Source organism: Euwallacea fornicatus, chromosome 8, assembly GCF_040115645.1.
Source record: "Euwallacea fornicatus isolate EFF26 chromosome 8, ASM4011564v1, whole genome shotgun sequence".
Taxonomy (NCBI): Eukaryota; Metazoa; Arthropoda; class Insecta; order Coleoptera; family Curculionidae; genus Euwallacea; species Euwallacea fornicatus.
The window spans coordinates 2,579,310-2,594,651 of record NC_089548.1 but is presented as its reverse complement, the minus strand read 5'-3'; the positions used below and the strand labels follow the sequence as shown (position 1 = coordinate 2,594,651).

At 34.9% G+C, this 15,342-nt stretch overlaps 1 protein-coding gene and 1 long non-coding RNA gene across 3 annotated transcripts in view; one reads left to right on the top strand and one right to left on the bottom strand.

Moving 5' to 3' along the window:
* Nucleotides 1-15,342, bottom strand: part of jeb (jelly belly) — a 68,505-nt gene that overhangs the window by 34,575 nt on the left and 18,588 nt on the right. The window lies entirely within an intron of this gene.
* LOC136340506 (uncharacterized) lies at nt 3,484-4,331 on the top strand. Of its 2 annotated transcripts, none has more exons than XR_010732321.1 (2): nt 3,484-3,935; nt 3,999-4,331. It is a non-coding gene; the product is annotated as an uncharacterized lncRNA (long non-coding RNA). The 2 variants fall into 2 exon arrangements; XR_010732320.1 differs by having other exon boundaries at nt 3,994-4,331.

Sequence of the window (15,342 nt, the reverse complement as noted above, 5' to 3'; positions counted from 1 at the left end):
AACGACTTATTGAATTAAAAAAAAAGAGGTAAAAAATTATTGGTACGTTTTGAATCGGTTATTTAAAAAAATATATCAATTTGGAAAATATCAGTGGAGTATCCCCCATTCCTCTCTAAGAATTAATGTAGTAACCCCTACGCACGTCTATGGTTACAGTATTTTTCTTTTAGCAGAAGGGAAATATAGTGTTTTGACTAACTTGTCGGTATACCGAATTTCAATAAAATATTTTGCGCCATTTTGAAAATACGAAGAAAAATATTTTATTTTTCTTCGTATTTTCTTCGTATTTCGTATTCGTTTACACCTTGTATCCTGGAAATGACTCATTTTAGGACATCCCTTTATATAACATTTTTGTCTTAAAACAATCCAGAGAATCAGCTCCTTAATATCGGAACACCCTTAAGAACCACTCTGTTTAATAGTTGCAGGTTTATTTCATTTTTCGAGGACACATTTTTTTTTTTTTAAGTTTTTCCTTTAGAAGCCACTAACGGTCAAAGCTCTTGAAAAAACACTTGTTTTTCCTATGCCTGAACAATAGTTCAAGGATTTTCAATCAAACCCGGTGTGCATTTATTAATTAGTGGAGGGATTCTTTTTATGTAGCATTCATATGTATTCGCAATGCAGAAATGGTAGGATCCTAGCCATTTTCGTACAAAAATGACCAGAACTTTTCACTAAGTAGCTGCATCGTACTGATCTTTTTCTGACGATACATTACCCCCTTTTCCAACTTTCCTATCTCTTGGAAATTTCTCATAAACAAATTATGTTCTTTTCTCATACAGAACACCATTTTACTATCCCTTCGGTGATTATCGGTTCTTGTCGATGTGAACGCTAATATCATTTATGGACAATGTTATAAAAATTTATGAAATTTGTTTGAAGTTTCTTTTGGAATCAATAATGGCGTTTTGAAATGAAGATGTGACTCATATTGTTAAATTTATGAATTGTTCTGAAGGTAATCGGACATGTCGCGTTGCGGTTTATGAGGCACGCTTTCCGAATCGTCGGTCGAATCTTAATGTATTAACCCAAATAATACCTTGATACCATTTGTGACATCAATTTTCCGAACACCCTGTATACATTGAATTATTTAGGCTTTTTTGCCGAAGATGGTTCTGGAACTTTACGACTACGGCAAAAAACAATTGTGAATCACTTATGCGTCGTATCGAAGGTTGCTGGATACAGCTAAAAATAATGACCCAGCTGAGATTTTTATATTGAAGTGAGAAGCACAGCGGCTCGCCAAGTCAGTGGCGCCGACAACAAATTTAATTTAATAATAATGTTGTAAGGCAAATGTATTATCCAATATTGTTAAGCACCCCTCTGTTTTTTATTTTATTTGGAATTATCGCTTCATATGCAACTACGGGTGAAATTGTACACCATGTTTAGTTGGTTAAACTAACTGAGAGTAACATCAACATCAAGCCACTTTTGTATAAGATAAATGTAGCTGAACTGCCCTCGTTTTTCTAGCCTCGAGTTCCCAATACTCACTTGTATTTACTGTTTCAGGGACAACTTGTATACAAAAGTAGTAGCAGCTTCGATGCATTAAATGAGACATTCTCTATTTTGTTTCATTTTTAGTTTCGCTACTTCCATTTGATCATTTGTGCTTCATAATTCCCATATTTAAATATCTCTAGCAACTATAAAAGTACTAATTAACGCTCACATTTTTTTTCGCACAAAATAAAGCCATGGGAGAACCTCTGTTCCAACGAAATTTAAATGAATAAAAAGTAGAAAGTGCGTTTTATATATATATATATCTCCCTGTACATTAGCAAATGTCCTGAAAGGCAATTAAATTTGCCTTATAAAAATGTATTATGCTCTTATACCTAAACCATGCGTTCTGAATAATAAATGCTTTTTTCTGCATTATCCCTCAGCGTTGGATAATTTTCGCATTTTTACTGAATGTGGCCATGATGGTTGAAAACAATTGAATATTGGTCTGAGCGTTTACGTCACGTCGGAAAATCCATCGACGAGGAGTACAGTGGCTCGATTCCAGGCCAGTGGCGCAGATACCAATTAAGTTTTATGGCGATGCTATTAATCAAATGTGTTATCCATTGTTGCGTCACAATCTGCTTCTTTTCCTGTATTCTGTTCGGGAATAGGACCTTTCACACAAATGAGAGTGGAATTGCACTCTATTTCCAATTAACACTAACTGAAATAGCATTAACAATAAAGCAACTCTTGTGCAAGGCAAATTTTGTTAAAAATAGTGAGTTTTAATTACTTTTTTCTTGAGGACTGGTTGCAACGGCATAGTTTTTACACTAAAATTTGTGCTCACCACACACTGGTATGTTGGTCACTAATAATTAAAGCCTGTAATAGTGGAATTAAGTTGACCTACTTATTATTATTACGCCTGATAAACAATAATAATTTTTTTAAGTGATTTCTGCGGAGTAAAGTGGATCATTAAGCGATTAAATCTATCTTATTAATATTTCAACAGAAGAAAAATCTTCAAAGTGTTTCTATATTTACAACTTAAGCCATAGCTCATTCGCAGTTATTCTAAGATCGACTGCGTGAATAGTTTCGTGTAATTTGTCAAATTGACAAGTAAAGCTGCTGAATAAAAGATTTCAATATTTTTCAAGTCATTGTCGACTCGAATTATTTCAATATTGTGGCCTGTGGCCATCCGTTTTCCCGATATTCTGCCAATGGACTTTTCAGTTTCGGCAAACATTAAAGTTTTCACAAAAAAAAAACATGGAAAATGTTGGAGACTTTGCATTTAAGAGGAAATGCGGAATATTTTTAATGCTAAGATTTTAAGAAAGCACCTGAGCAATTTAAAATCCGAAATAAAGATTTCAGGTTCGAATAAAAAAAATTAATTTAAACGATAATTTAGGTATTATTAAACGCTGTACAACATGCGATAAGTCAGTATTTCAAAGTTAAAAATTTATAAACTTTCGAAATTAAAAATTTTTCCTTAACGCGAGTAGCTTAAGAAACATCCAGAAAACAGCCATAGGGCACGAGAAAACAAAAATTATGTGCGAGTTTTGAGACTCTAATGTCCATGAACCTTGTGTCTGGTCTTGACCATGTACCTTTGCGACCTTCCATGTTTTTCCGAACAGAATTTTCGATTAAACAAAATAAATGTACTCTTTACCGACCATAATTAACAAACTGATGGAACTAAATAAACCAATTTTCAAAAATTAAATTTTTTCATACCCAAGGGCAGTAATGTTTCTTTAGGACATACATGTACAAGCTCAGAGCAGTTTTCTTTTGCACATATACGGCAACATTTTCACTGCCCAGAAAACAGCGCATGTGTCAATGTCAAAAATATTTGCGAGCAAACACGCAGTTAAGCATGCGTGTTGCACTTGTGCATGTGAAGATTTATAACGTAAATAAACTCCGCTTTGCGTTATTCATTCCACTGTAGTGAGCGTGCGTTAAAAAGTATAACATCTCGCACGTGTTGTATAGCGCTGCCTGTTTTGAGATTTAGCAGTGGTGGAACTTTGTGTAGTTTTGAGGTTTGGAGGCTCGTAGAGGGCAGAAGTTCGGTCATAGATCGTTTGAGGTGAAGGACGATTGAAAAAAAAAATGTTTGAGATTTCCAATGCTCACAGAGGGCGTTCGGATAAGGAGGACCGGAACAATGGCAGGTCAAACCCGAAATTTGTTTTGTGATAGAAATGTCCTTTCCTAAAAATGACTTTGTCGTTCAACTCTCTCCTCCTGTTATTTTGGATCTATTTTTAACCTTTCAATTTAATATTCAATCCCAAGTATTTTTGTCCTTATTTTTTATCATTCGAAACACTGTGCGGCATTTTAAAAGTGGCGAAACGTGTCCCGGGAGTAAACGTTAGATGTGGGTTTCTGAAGTCTCTTGGGTGAGGACAGTTGGGTATAACTAAATGAAAAGAAATCCCAAACTTTCGATTTTTCAAGTGCAGGATCCACGAAAGAGAAGGCGTAAGGAGGTTCCTTCATATGTGACGCAGGGAGATCCGTCAATGGCATTGATAAGAGCATTGTCCGAGCTACTTTCGCTGTATTTTCTAATTGCCTAAAGGTGTCCGTCTGAGGTGTGTTGATAGGAATTGTCACGAGGAGCCCGAAAAACTTCACTTTTGTTAAGGTCTTGGAGCTCGAAGAAGGAAAACCCATTGGAGGACTTCTTGTAGGTCTTTTACTGGTTAAAAAAATCAAGTTTGAACTCCGTACGTGTTTTCCCTGAAAAATGCAAATATGTCCGGAATCTCAATAAAAAAATTATCGAACTGTTATTGTGAATTTATTCACGTCCATTTCTAAATATTCAACTTGCATAGCTGATATCTCTTACAAATATTTTCCAGGCTTTATCGGCAATTTCGGTGCCTTTTTCCATGATATTTCAAGTAAATGCAAATATCACGTCGGAGAGTGGTAAATGTGAGTGAAAGAATGTTAATGAGAGAAAAGAGATCTTTTTTCCATCACGAGGGCTCCCGCGCGTAGTATTTTTTTACAAGTTTAAATGGAAAAAAAGATATTTTCGGTGGTAGATGAAGTTGCGCTGAAATCTTCACTCTCTTGGGACACTCCCGTGCGTAGTATTTTCTAATAAATTTAAACAGAAAAAAGAGGCGACAGCGAACTTCCACGACTTGTTAGGCAGATAACTCCTCTATTCAGCACAAAGGTTGTGATAAACGAAATCGTGAATGCACATGTTGCTTGACTGAGCCTGCAATTTTATTAATGGTAATAAACGCTCGTCTTGACAAGGAGGGATTGTTTCTATCCGGCAGCAACAGGTAAATGCGTCATTCTTTCTTAGTTGGACAATAAATAACTTACCTTTAATAGACTAATTTAGAGGGAACTTAAAATCGATACAAACCCGAACTTTGTCACGCTTCGAGAAATAACATCTATTTATAAATAGCTAATCGTTGTTTAAAAAAATAATTAATTCCTGTCATTATATAGTTAAAAGCACGAGAGAAAGGACTCGTTGTTTCCTTCACAGTTCGTTGTATTCGTCTGTGTATTTTTTTTCTCATAATTAGTGCCGGTTAATATGTCTGACGTCAAAGTTTCGTGACTGGTCCAAGTTAATTCAAAAGAGGGCCCGTTGATTAAAAGCAATATTTAATCAAGGAAAATTACTTCGACCCATTCAGGACAGCTACATATATAAATATTTGCCATAAGTTTAATGGTCAGGGACCTCCGGTCTCAAGGTCGTCCATCAAAGCCCCCACAATAAGTTAATGAAAGTACTTCCATTGCTGCACGGGTCAAGTTTCTCGGTTATATTTCACGTAATGGCGTGAAAGTTATAACACTATTTCGGCTAACTCTCGCGATTAGAATAATCAAAACAAGGATCACGTCACGGCTTTACTTTGTTATTTTTAGAAACTCTTATCGCTCCCAAAACGGTTTAACCGCGAGGAACTTATTTAAATTTTTCCTATTTCTCCCTGATTAATGACCGAAACTACTAAGACGAATATAAGTAAAAAAAAAAAAAAAAATGAATGAGGCTTAAATACTAGAAGGGTTTACTCGACCGAACTTCCAGGACATGACGAATAACGTTATTGCGCCCACGTTTCCGCATTCTAGTACCAGTTTTGATTTATAGATTTCTAGAACTTTCACGATGGCTTAAACTAGAAAATGACTCTTATATCAATCTAGTTCTATGATAACATCTAAAAATACGAACACCCACACTAACGACTGGACCATTATATGTCCATCAGCATACTTGTTAAGTTAGTTTTAAATGGAAATGAGCACAACGTTAGCCAAAGTAGTGATATCTTCCGATTTAAAGCAGCCATCGGTTTTATTTTAGACCAGTTGTTATTTGAGCTTTCCAACAAATTTATCGTTATTTTTCCATTCGGGCGCATATTTACCTTCAGTGTGTCTAAAAAAAGTGATTGAAGATATTTGAATAAAAGCCATTTTATATTAAACGATTCATGATATTGATGATTGGTATACGAGGTATTTCTTTGATTAAAATTCGATTTCGTTCATGTCAATTGATAATGCAATTCATTGCGTATAAATAAAAATATGTACCCTGATGGACAAAATTAAAGAAACTTTGGAAAAACTAAGAATTAACTACAAGTGAGATAAAACATAATTAAGCAAATTAATCGTGCGTAGCACAACCGTTACTCTTAATAACTTCTCCATGTTTTCTGGACATCGACTTAAAAAAGAGTATTTATTTTGGATAAACCCATATTTCTCCACATATTTCGAATGGACTGCTTTAAATCTTCCTCAGTTGTGACATTTTACTTCTTAATGTGCCCTTTTTATTAATTCTACAGATTTTCAATTAGATTCAAATCTGTGCTTTTTGCTGGCCAATCCAATCAAATGGTAGATTGCTGCCACGAAATGGTTGCGTTACATTTTTCAAAATATCTAAATGCGTAACCTGTTTATTTTATCTTCAGTTAAATAAATTGGAGCCATTTCGTAGCACGAAAGGCATCGCCGTAGAAGAATAGAACTTCCACCATCCTTTATTGTGAGTAAAGTATAGTTGAGGTCACACCGTCTACCAGCTAGACGTATTGCTATCGCATCAGATCCAAAAAAAGTTATTTTGGTCTCGTCATTAAATAATTTTTTTCCAAAATGCTAGATTGCAACGTAAATATTTTTGGGCAAAAGCAAGCTGGGTTTGCTAATTTTTCGGAACAATCAATGGTATTTTTGCTGGTCGCCCTGCTTACAAGCCCTACTTTATTACCTACCAAATACGGTTCTGCTCAGCAATCATTTTTGTACGCCTGTGTAGGTTTTGGGTCGTGTTTATTGGCATGTCACCACAATTTCTGTTAGTAACGCCATTTCCTAGTGTCCAGTACCTCTTTAATACTTTGGATAGCAATGGATTTGTGCGAAGAAAATTTTTAGCACTGTCTTTCTGTCTCCTTTCGTTCTAAAACGATTAAAAAAATTTTCAATTGCATCTCTTCAGTTAAATACCTTCCCACAGACATCTCGCAATGCGAAGTATTCAATTCGTACAAGTATTCCACACTAAACTTAGGTCTCAACTAGTAAAAATTAAGACAAACTATAGTTCGTTTAGCTTTGTCCTAGTACGAATCACAAATCAGCGAAAAAACTATAAATGAAACACAGGGTCGAATTTAATTTATTTCTGAAATATTTACAAGTTTGCTTAGTTTTGTCTAATAGTGCATATCATCAGATCGTAGAATAAATTGCTTCATTGCACAAATTAAGCAAGCTAATTGGTTTAGTTACTTGCAGCAATAACTAAACTTGCCTCTTGCCTCAAATTTGGCGGAAGAGCTTGGCAAGTAGCTAAACCAAATCGCCAAAATTTAGCAGAACTCTCTTCGTATGAACATACATTCCGGCGGACTGAAGAGTAAATTGCTCTAGTAGAAAAGCTACATCACCAACACTATTTAGTTACTTACGCCAGTAACTAAATTCGTCTCCCGTGTTTAATCGTTTCAACCAATTTTTTTTATAACGTGTTTAAAACATATCTGAAATAAGTAGCCATAAACATTGTATAAGGGCTTTTAACATAAACCGTTTGAAACATGCATCAGTAATAATGTAAGCAACACATAGACCACACGCATCATGGCGCGGTTGTCATGGTTATATGCTAATTTATCAGCGTGTCCCAGCTGAACACCACTAACTTACTGGTATAGCAGTGTAAAAAATAAATAAAATTATAATAATAAGTAAAAAAGTGGTACACGAATCATAGAGCATCCATCAACGCATTTCGGCAACCATAATACACGAGAAACTACTGAAATGTTAACAGTGTCAATGTCATTTACGTCATATATGTTACTTATTCTGTCATTATTGAAGTTTACAGTCCAATTCAAAAATCTCCGGACACGAAACTCGCCAAAGGAAAACTCAATATGTTTTGTCCGTCATCGTTAAATATGATTGTTTGGTTAATGTGGCCAACCATTAGGTTATATTTAATTACTTGAAATTAACGTTTTTCCAATTGAGACTGGAAAGTCGACTTAAAAAATTCGAAGAACCATTTTCCAACCCCTGCTACTCCTTTTTTCCATTTCTGTCATGCCAACATATTTATCTTATTAATATGTGAAACCAAGTATAAAATCTGAAAAACGGATAAAGTATCAGTTGAAGTAGGTTGTAAAAAATATTGTATACGTAACTCGATCTAAATGCGTTCAACACGGCTCTCCAAGCTTTTCCCAAATCTACTTAGTTTGCCCTACAAACATTACTTTCGGGTGTTGCTACATAAATAACTATATATAAGTTCTACGTTTCGACATTTTCTACGATAATTTTTATTTTTTGCTAAATTTCGTGTTCTAATTTAATATTCTGGTAAACGAAACCATATTTTGCCTGTCAAAAGTACTATCTGTTGCTATCAGTTATGTCACATATGTCACTCATTCTGTCATTATTGAAGTTGACAGTCCAATTGAAAAATATTCGGAAAATTCAACATGACTTGTCCGTTTTGGCCAAATATTTCTGCGGTAGATTATGATTCGGACAAGTGTAATTTTACCTACGTAAAAGTAAATTTTATCAGACACTATTTTTCTATACATAAATTAATATTTTTTTCTTGCAAATTTTTTATATTCCATATATAGCTTTTTTTTCTAATTTGGTCGAGATCTTACCTTAAAGCAATATTTGATTAAAGTGGGTGGGTATTAAAATAAAATGACGAAAAATACGTTACGTTTGATTTAGTCAAAAAAATGCCGTCATTTCAGTTTAAAACACTGTACTAAACACATTTCATTACCCAATTTCACCTTGAAGAAACAAGATAACGACATCATTTAATGTTAATTTCACGTTTATGAGCACAGAGTTTCAAAATATGTTTTTTTAACCTTTGATATTTTCGCCAAAAACCGTTATTGTTTAATGGCCTAAGGGTCTATACATTTTCTCCCCTGACGACCTTTAAACATAATTCCGATGTCCGATAATTATTCAAAATCGATGTTAATTGTATTAGCTTCAAGGGAAAATTATTGCTTTTTCCTAATTGAACACCTTTTATTTAGTAGTGATATTTAAAATCTTGGGTTTTTATTTACTTTTTTGAAAAGGCCAAAAAGATCGTTTCCTGATTGTTTTTGTCCATGTAATTGTTAATATAAATACATACGCATGTATATAGAGAATGTTTCATAATAGTATGACAAATTAAGAATGTGAATTTATGGACAATTTTAGAAAAAAAATTAACATGGGTCCATTTTCGTTGCTTAACTGAAATTGAAGGAGATGAAAAATAGTTTTTTTATTTTTTTTCTAATAAGTTAATTCCGGCATTAAATATTTTTATGAAATTTGGGAAGCGTAAAATAAGTGTAGAGATACCCCTTTTAGGAGAAAAACGATATTTTTCATTTTATTAGCGTCGTCACAAAGGAAGTGACTGCTCATTTTACATGAAAATTGTGATACGCCACTGATTTTTTCACAAAAAAAAATAATATGAATGCTCCATATTCCCAAGAAAAAAGTTTTATGAATATTTTCCATAATGGTAACCGTGTTCATGGAAAAAATATTTAAAGAAACATTGTTTTCTAATTAATGTTAAAAGGTCAAGACTAAATTAAATAGATTATGTTAGTTATAAATGAGCAATTAAATAGTATGTTGAAAATGCCTTCCATCTGCAAGTATACTCGGCCCTTCTTCGTATATTATTGCGCATTATTTGAAAAATTCCTGGTTTACATTTTATTGTGCTAAACGAGTGAATTATACGCTCTCTCAGTAGCAGATTGAGTTTTATTTTTTTTTCATAAAAACGGTTAACGTTATGAAAAATATTCAAGAAGTGTTTTTTCACAGGATTATTGAACATTCAAAAAATTATTTGCATTGAGTAAATCCATTGGCGTACCACATTTTTCTTTTAAAATTTTCAGTGTCACGTCAACGAGCGTCACTGGTAAAATAAAAAAAAAATGGTTTTGCTTTTAAAGATGTCTGCGCGTTTTTTATACCATCCAATTTTCCTTAAAATATTTAATGCCGGAACGGAGGAAAAAACTACAAAAAAACGAAATTGTGTAGAACTCTGTATTTCGGTCAGGAAGCGAAAACGGACCCATATTCATATGGCCTTTTTTTGTTAGAATCATCCACAGATTCACCCTCTGAATTTTTGACATTCTGCTATGAAACAATTTCTATACATATGCACACACAGATTGTGAGAATAGCCTAGAGCAGAACATCAACGATTCCAAGCGAATACTGTGTAATAAACCTTCCTATTGTGATATAATATTATTACCCACAGCTAATTTCAGTATAACGTTTCCATGGAAATCACGTGTATTGTTTCGGGATTTCGGAATACAGCCGTCATCTCTGGAAATTGGCACAATTAAATTGTTATTGACTACTTTCATATCAATTTGATAATAATTAAACTTTTGGGCCTGAATAAAAATGGGTTTGAAACACCTCAATTACCTGTTGGAAAATGTTTATGGCGGCAGGCATTACGTCAGTTCAGATAGTAAATATAGATACTGTGTGGCTCTAAATTGCCTCCTCACCCTCCTTGTTAATTTTTTAACAAACTATTATATTTTTTCAAGATTCAAAAGCAGCATGCAATAGGGCAAACAATACTATATTTTAAAATTTGTTTATTTTTCTAAATGTTGCTTACATCACCGGTAGGCCAAAATGTCCGATTTTTCAAAACGAAAACGTGGGTCAAATGACACTTGAAATTAACGGGTTTTCAACGCTACATTCAACGGTGTAATGCGATTCAAAATGTATCGTTTGGTTTTTGAGAAAAATATTTATAAATTTCGTAAAAAATACAACGCAATCTCAGTTAAGGAGTACACGAACAGTAAAAAAACTTGTTCGTTGATAGGAAATTGGTTTGTATTGAATTCAAAATCGTATTACACTATTACATGTAATTTTGTAACACATTTAATTTAAGGTGTCACTGGACCTCCACTTGCCAACTCACAGTAAAACATTTTTTTTCCTATTTAACGCTGCTTTTGAATTTTTTTAAGACAATAATTTGTTAAAAAGTTAATGAGGAGAGGTACAATTTTGTGTCCCACGGTACCTATTTGCTACCTATTTTAGTTCATTAATATTATAAATTAACCAGATTTATTTTACTAGGACCATAATCAGCCAGTTATCAGTCGGCCAAACGGCATCCCAAAGGGACCTTTATAATCATATCGAATGTGAAAAAATCGATAAATTCCTTATATTGGATTACGCTGGTAGACACTCGTGTAAGTAGTGTAATTTTGTCAAAGGTCAACGTTTGAAATCTGATTTTGGTGTTTATTAGCCCGAGAAAGATATTTTATGACATATTCATAAAGATAGTCGTTGAAAATTGGCGGACCTGTTAGTTCAGAGTGTCTTTAACTACGTACGTACATTACGTAATGTATGTACGTTTATGTACGTTTACGGTAATGTTATTTACGTTTACGTAAGCGTACGTAAATTTTCACAAAGCAGCATAGAAAGGGGAGAAAGTTGAAGCCTGGAATTGGAACGTTTTTTCGGATAATTATTTCTTCATTTATAGCCTTTGCATATAGCGGATGTAGTGTGGGTAATTTCTGGGTAAAAAGGCGTGTTTATAATTAGGAAAATTGCCGTACCATTAAATAATAACCGAGTGATTATATGAGTATAGTTAACTTCGAAGTTCAACAGTTATTTTTAAACCACCAACGTCAAATTTATGTATGTGCCTGTATTATTAGAGTTTCTGTATTATTTTACGCCTATATGGGCGCTCAACCCATAAAGATTTTTAATTAAGATCTCGCAGTATTATATAAGGTAACCTCTCAAAATGCACAATACATGTTCGTAAGCTTTGAGAGTCCTCTCTTTTGAACTACTTGGAAGGCTTACAGCTAAAACCTTGAATTTAAGAACTGGAGCTATTTTAAATCCATCCTTCGTGGAGAATCCTTCGAATTTGCCATGGTTTCTTACGTTTAATTGCCAATTACAATTAATACGCCAAAATGAACTAGACAGGGACTTTTTAGAAGGCAACAAAACTTGATTCCAAGCCAAGGCATTAAATGTAATTAAATTACTGTAGTAAAAACGGATTTCATTGCTCTCCAGGAATTACGTTTTCGTGAAAAATCGCTAGGAACAGTTCGAATTATTGTTTGAAAAAGGAAGGTCCGTTTCAGGACCTCAACACTGGGGGTCGCCGCAACCAGAAAAGGTGTGAGATCTACTGATTTAGCCCAAAGGTGTGCGTTTCAAGCATGTGCAGTTTTGAAATTTTAAAAATTCCGGTAACTTAATGAGATAACTTAAAATGACACCTTTATCACAACTTTCCGTGTACCACAACATGGTGACGTCGTATATGAAATCCGACGTTTCGATTTTCGGCAGCCATCATTAATTTTATTTTTTCCTGGGGCCCCATCTTAACCTTAATATTTTGGACATTTTTGAATTGCGTCGACCTTAAAATGTTTCTTCGTCTTATTTTGGAGTTTCAAATAACGATGATATTCTCAGTTTACTAATATTGGTGGGAAATTATGAATACGAGGGCAGTTCCAGAAGTACCCAACCTGACATATAGATGGTGATTTTTTTGTCAAAAAACTGCTTATATTACAAGCACCTAGCCTGAACAAGCTGATGTACAGAGTTTGAAGGTGTTACATTCATTTAAGTTCGTTTTGAAGTCGTTTTTAATAAATGCTTTTAAAGATTTTATGAACATGGAAAATATTGGTCATCGATACGCAATTTTATACTTTCATTTAAAAAGCCTTAGTTCCCCAAAATTAAATGGGAGTGAGATTCTATTGTGAGGGAATCTGGTCCTTCGTTAATAACTGTAAAATATTGAGTGGCAGAGTTTAAAAGCGCTCAAACGGGCTGCCAATGCGAACTCCGCTGTGATCGGCCCAAAGACACTCCAGATCTGACCACTTCAAAAATTGTCGCGAAAATCCACTAAACTGTACTGAAAGATAAGTGTTACAAAAAATACTGTACGTTGCATTTTGTGCGAACAATCGGATACAAGATGACTGTGCCTAAAATGGGTGCCGCGATTACTCACATTTGAACGAAAACAGCACCATGAGGATGTTTCAAGGGAGTGTTTGGCAAAGTTTCGCAACAATAAAGCCGAGTTTTTGCGTCGAATCATATCCATGGATGAAACATGGATCCATCATTTCACACCTGAGACGAAAGAGCAGTCAAAATAATGAGCTCAGGGAAGAATCGCCTTCGAAGAAGGCGAAAATCGTTCCATTTGCACGAAAGGCGATGGAGTCACCTTTTTGAGATGCACGTGAGATAATTTTTATTGACTATTTCCCCAAAGAAAAAACAATAAACGGAGGATATTATAAGAATTTATTGCAGTGTTTGAGCGAAGAAACTAGCAAAAGACGGCCGCATTTCACAAAAAAGAAAGGTTCGTTTCATCAAGACGACCCACCGGTCAACACTTCCGTCATCGCGATGGCCAATATCAATCATTTTAATTTCGAGCTTTTTCTCACCCACCCTACTCGCCAGATTTACCACCTTCAGATTATCTTCTATTTCCAAACTTGAAAAAATAGCTAGGTGGAAAGAGATTTGCCAATAATCAACAGGGTGCAAAAACCATAGAACATGGCGGAGAAAACATATGAATCTCTAAGGAGGGTATGTTGAGATATAATGTAATATTTTCCGAAATTTTTGTTTCTTTAAGTGTTAGGTCAGATACCTTTGAGAGTACCTAAATGAGGTTTTTCGTATTTCAAAATAAATAGTAATCAAATGGGGACGGATTTGGTGTATGTACCGGCCATCGTAACGTATGTAAGTCCTGCAAGACTGCACCTGAATTTGTGGCAAAAGAGAGCTAAGTTCAAAAAAGTGAAAATACAAGATGGCACCGGTAAGAAAAAACAAAGTTGATCATAGTTGCCAAAAATCAAAATGTGGAATTTCAAATATCATATCGCGAAGTTATAGAAAAGTTTTGGATTACCTTGAAAAATAAGATATCTAAAGAGTAAAAATCACTTTCTTTAAAATTTCAATTTTTTTCGAATGCCACCTAGAATCTTTAGAATTGTTAAATTTGGAAAACTGCAAATTAGTGAACTTCCCATCTGGCAACTTTGACCCAATGTGACTACCCTCATATCTTTTATAGCTGCTGAGATCCTCATGATCGAGCCCCAGATGTGGATATCCTGTATAAATTCGGTAGTATTCTGAGCTAAAAAGGGTAATCTAACCGATCTCTCAACAAATTACCGAATTTCCTATGCTTAAACTTGAACCATCAACCAGCTCTTACAATTCTCCATTAAATTACTAAAATGCAGTTTCCAATTAATCCACGAATTCTTCGATAAATCAAACTTAACTTTCCCCAAATAATGTTGTTTACGATAGGTGAATGCCTCACAGAGAAATAGAGAATCTGGAGCGAGTCGTTTATTATCCGGTACTTTCCAGTTAGAATCCAGCTTCATCCAGCTGTTCTCGTCCCATCTTTATCTCGCACTCGTTCCTATGCAGGAAAACGCTCGCTCTAATGTTACAGCTCTGTATCCTTATTGATTAAATAATCTTACTTTCCGTACAAGGCTCAAAATAAACCCATTCAAACCCCAGATCTGTATGTCTGCGTTGAGATTAAGAGAGTCCGCAAACACCTCCGACTTTCTCTATTATAATACCTTTCATGCCTGAAGTGCCTGTTATGACATCATCCATTCTCCCTGCCTAGTCTGCTCCATCTATCGCCTATAGAGCTGGAGCGGTGCTCTAAATAACGAGAGATACAATGTAAGTATTGAGGTTTATTATGAGCGTATTTGTCGAGTGTGGGAACTCTTTTCGTTTGATTTTTAGTTATCGATGCCACAATTAGGAACAGAGAGTGGGCGGATAAAATCGGGCTTAGGCTTAATTAGGGATTGAGTAATTAAGTTGGGGTGGTACGAAGGATAAATAGTAAATGTGTTTATTTTTGGGAAGATGTTGATGAGATTTTTGCGAGTTTGGGCAACTGTGTGTCGCCAGTCGGTCGGGAGTTCCCGCCCCCACTTATCGATTGGTGTTGCCCCGGGATGCACCTGCAGGCAACGTCGACGTCGACGTCGTCGTCGGCTCCCCGTCGTATCCTGCCGCCGAAATTCGGGGGTTATTTTTAGAACAGCGGTCGCTAGCACTAGTTGA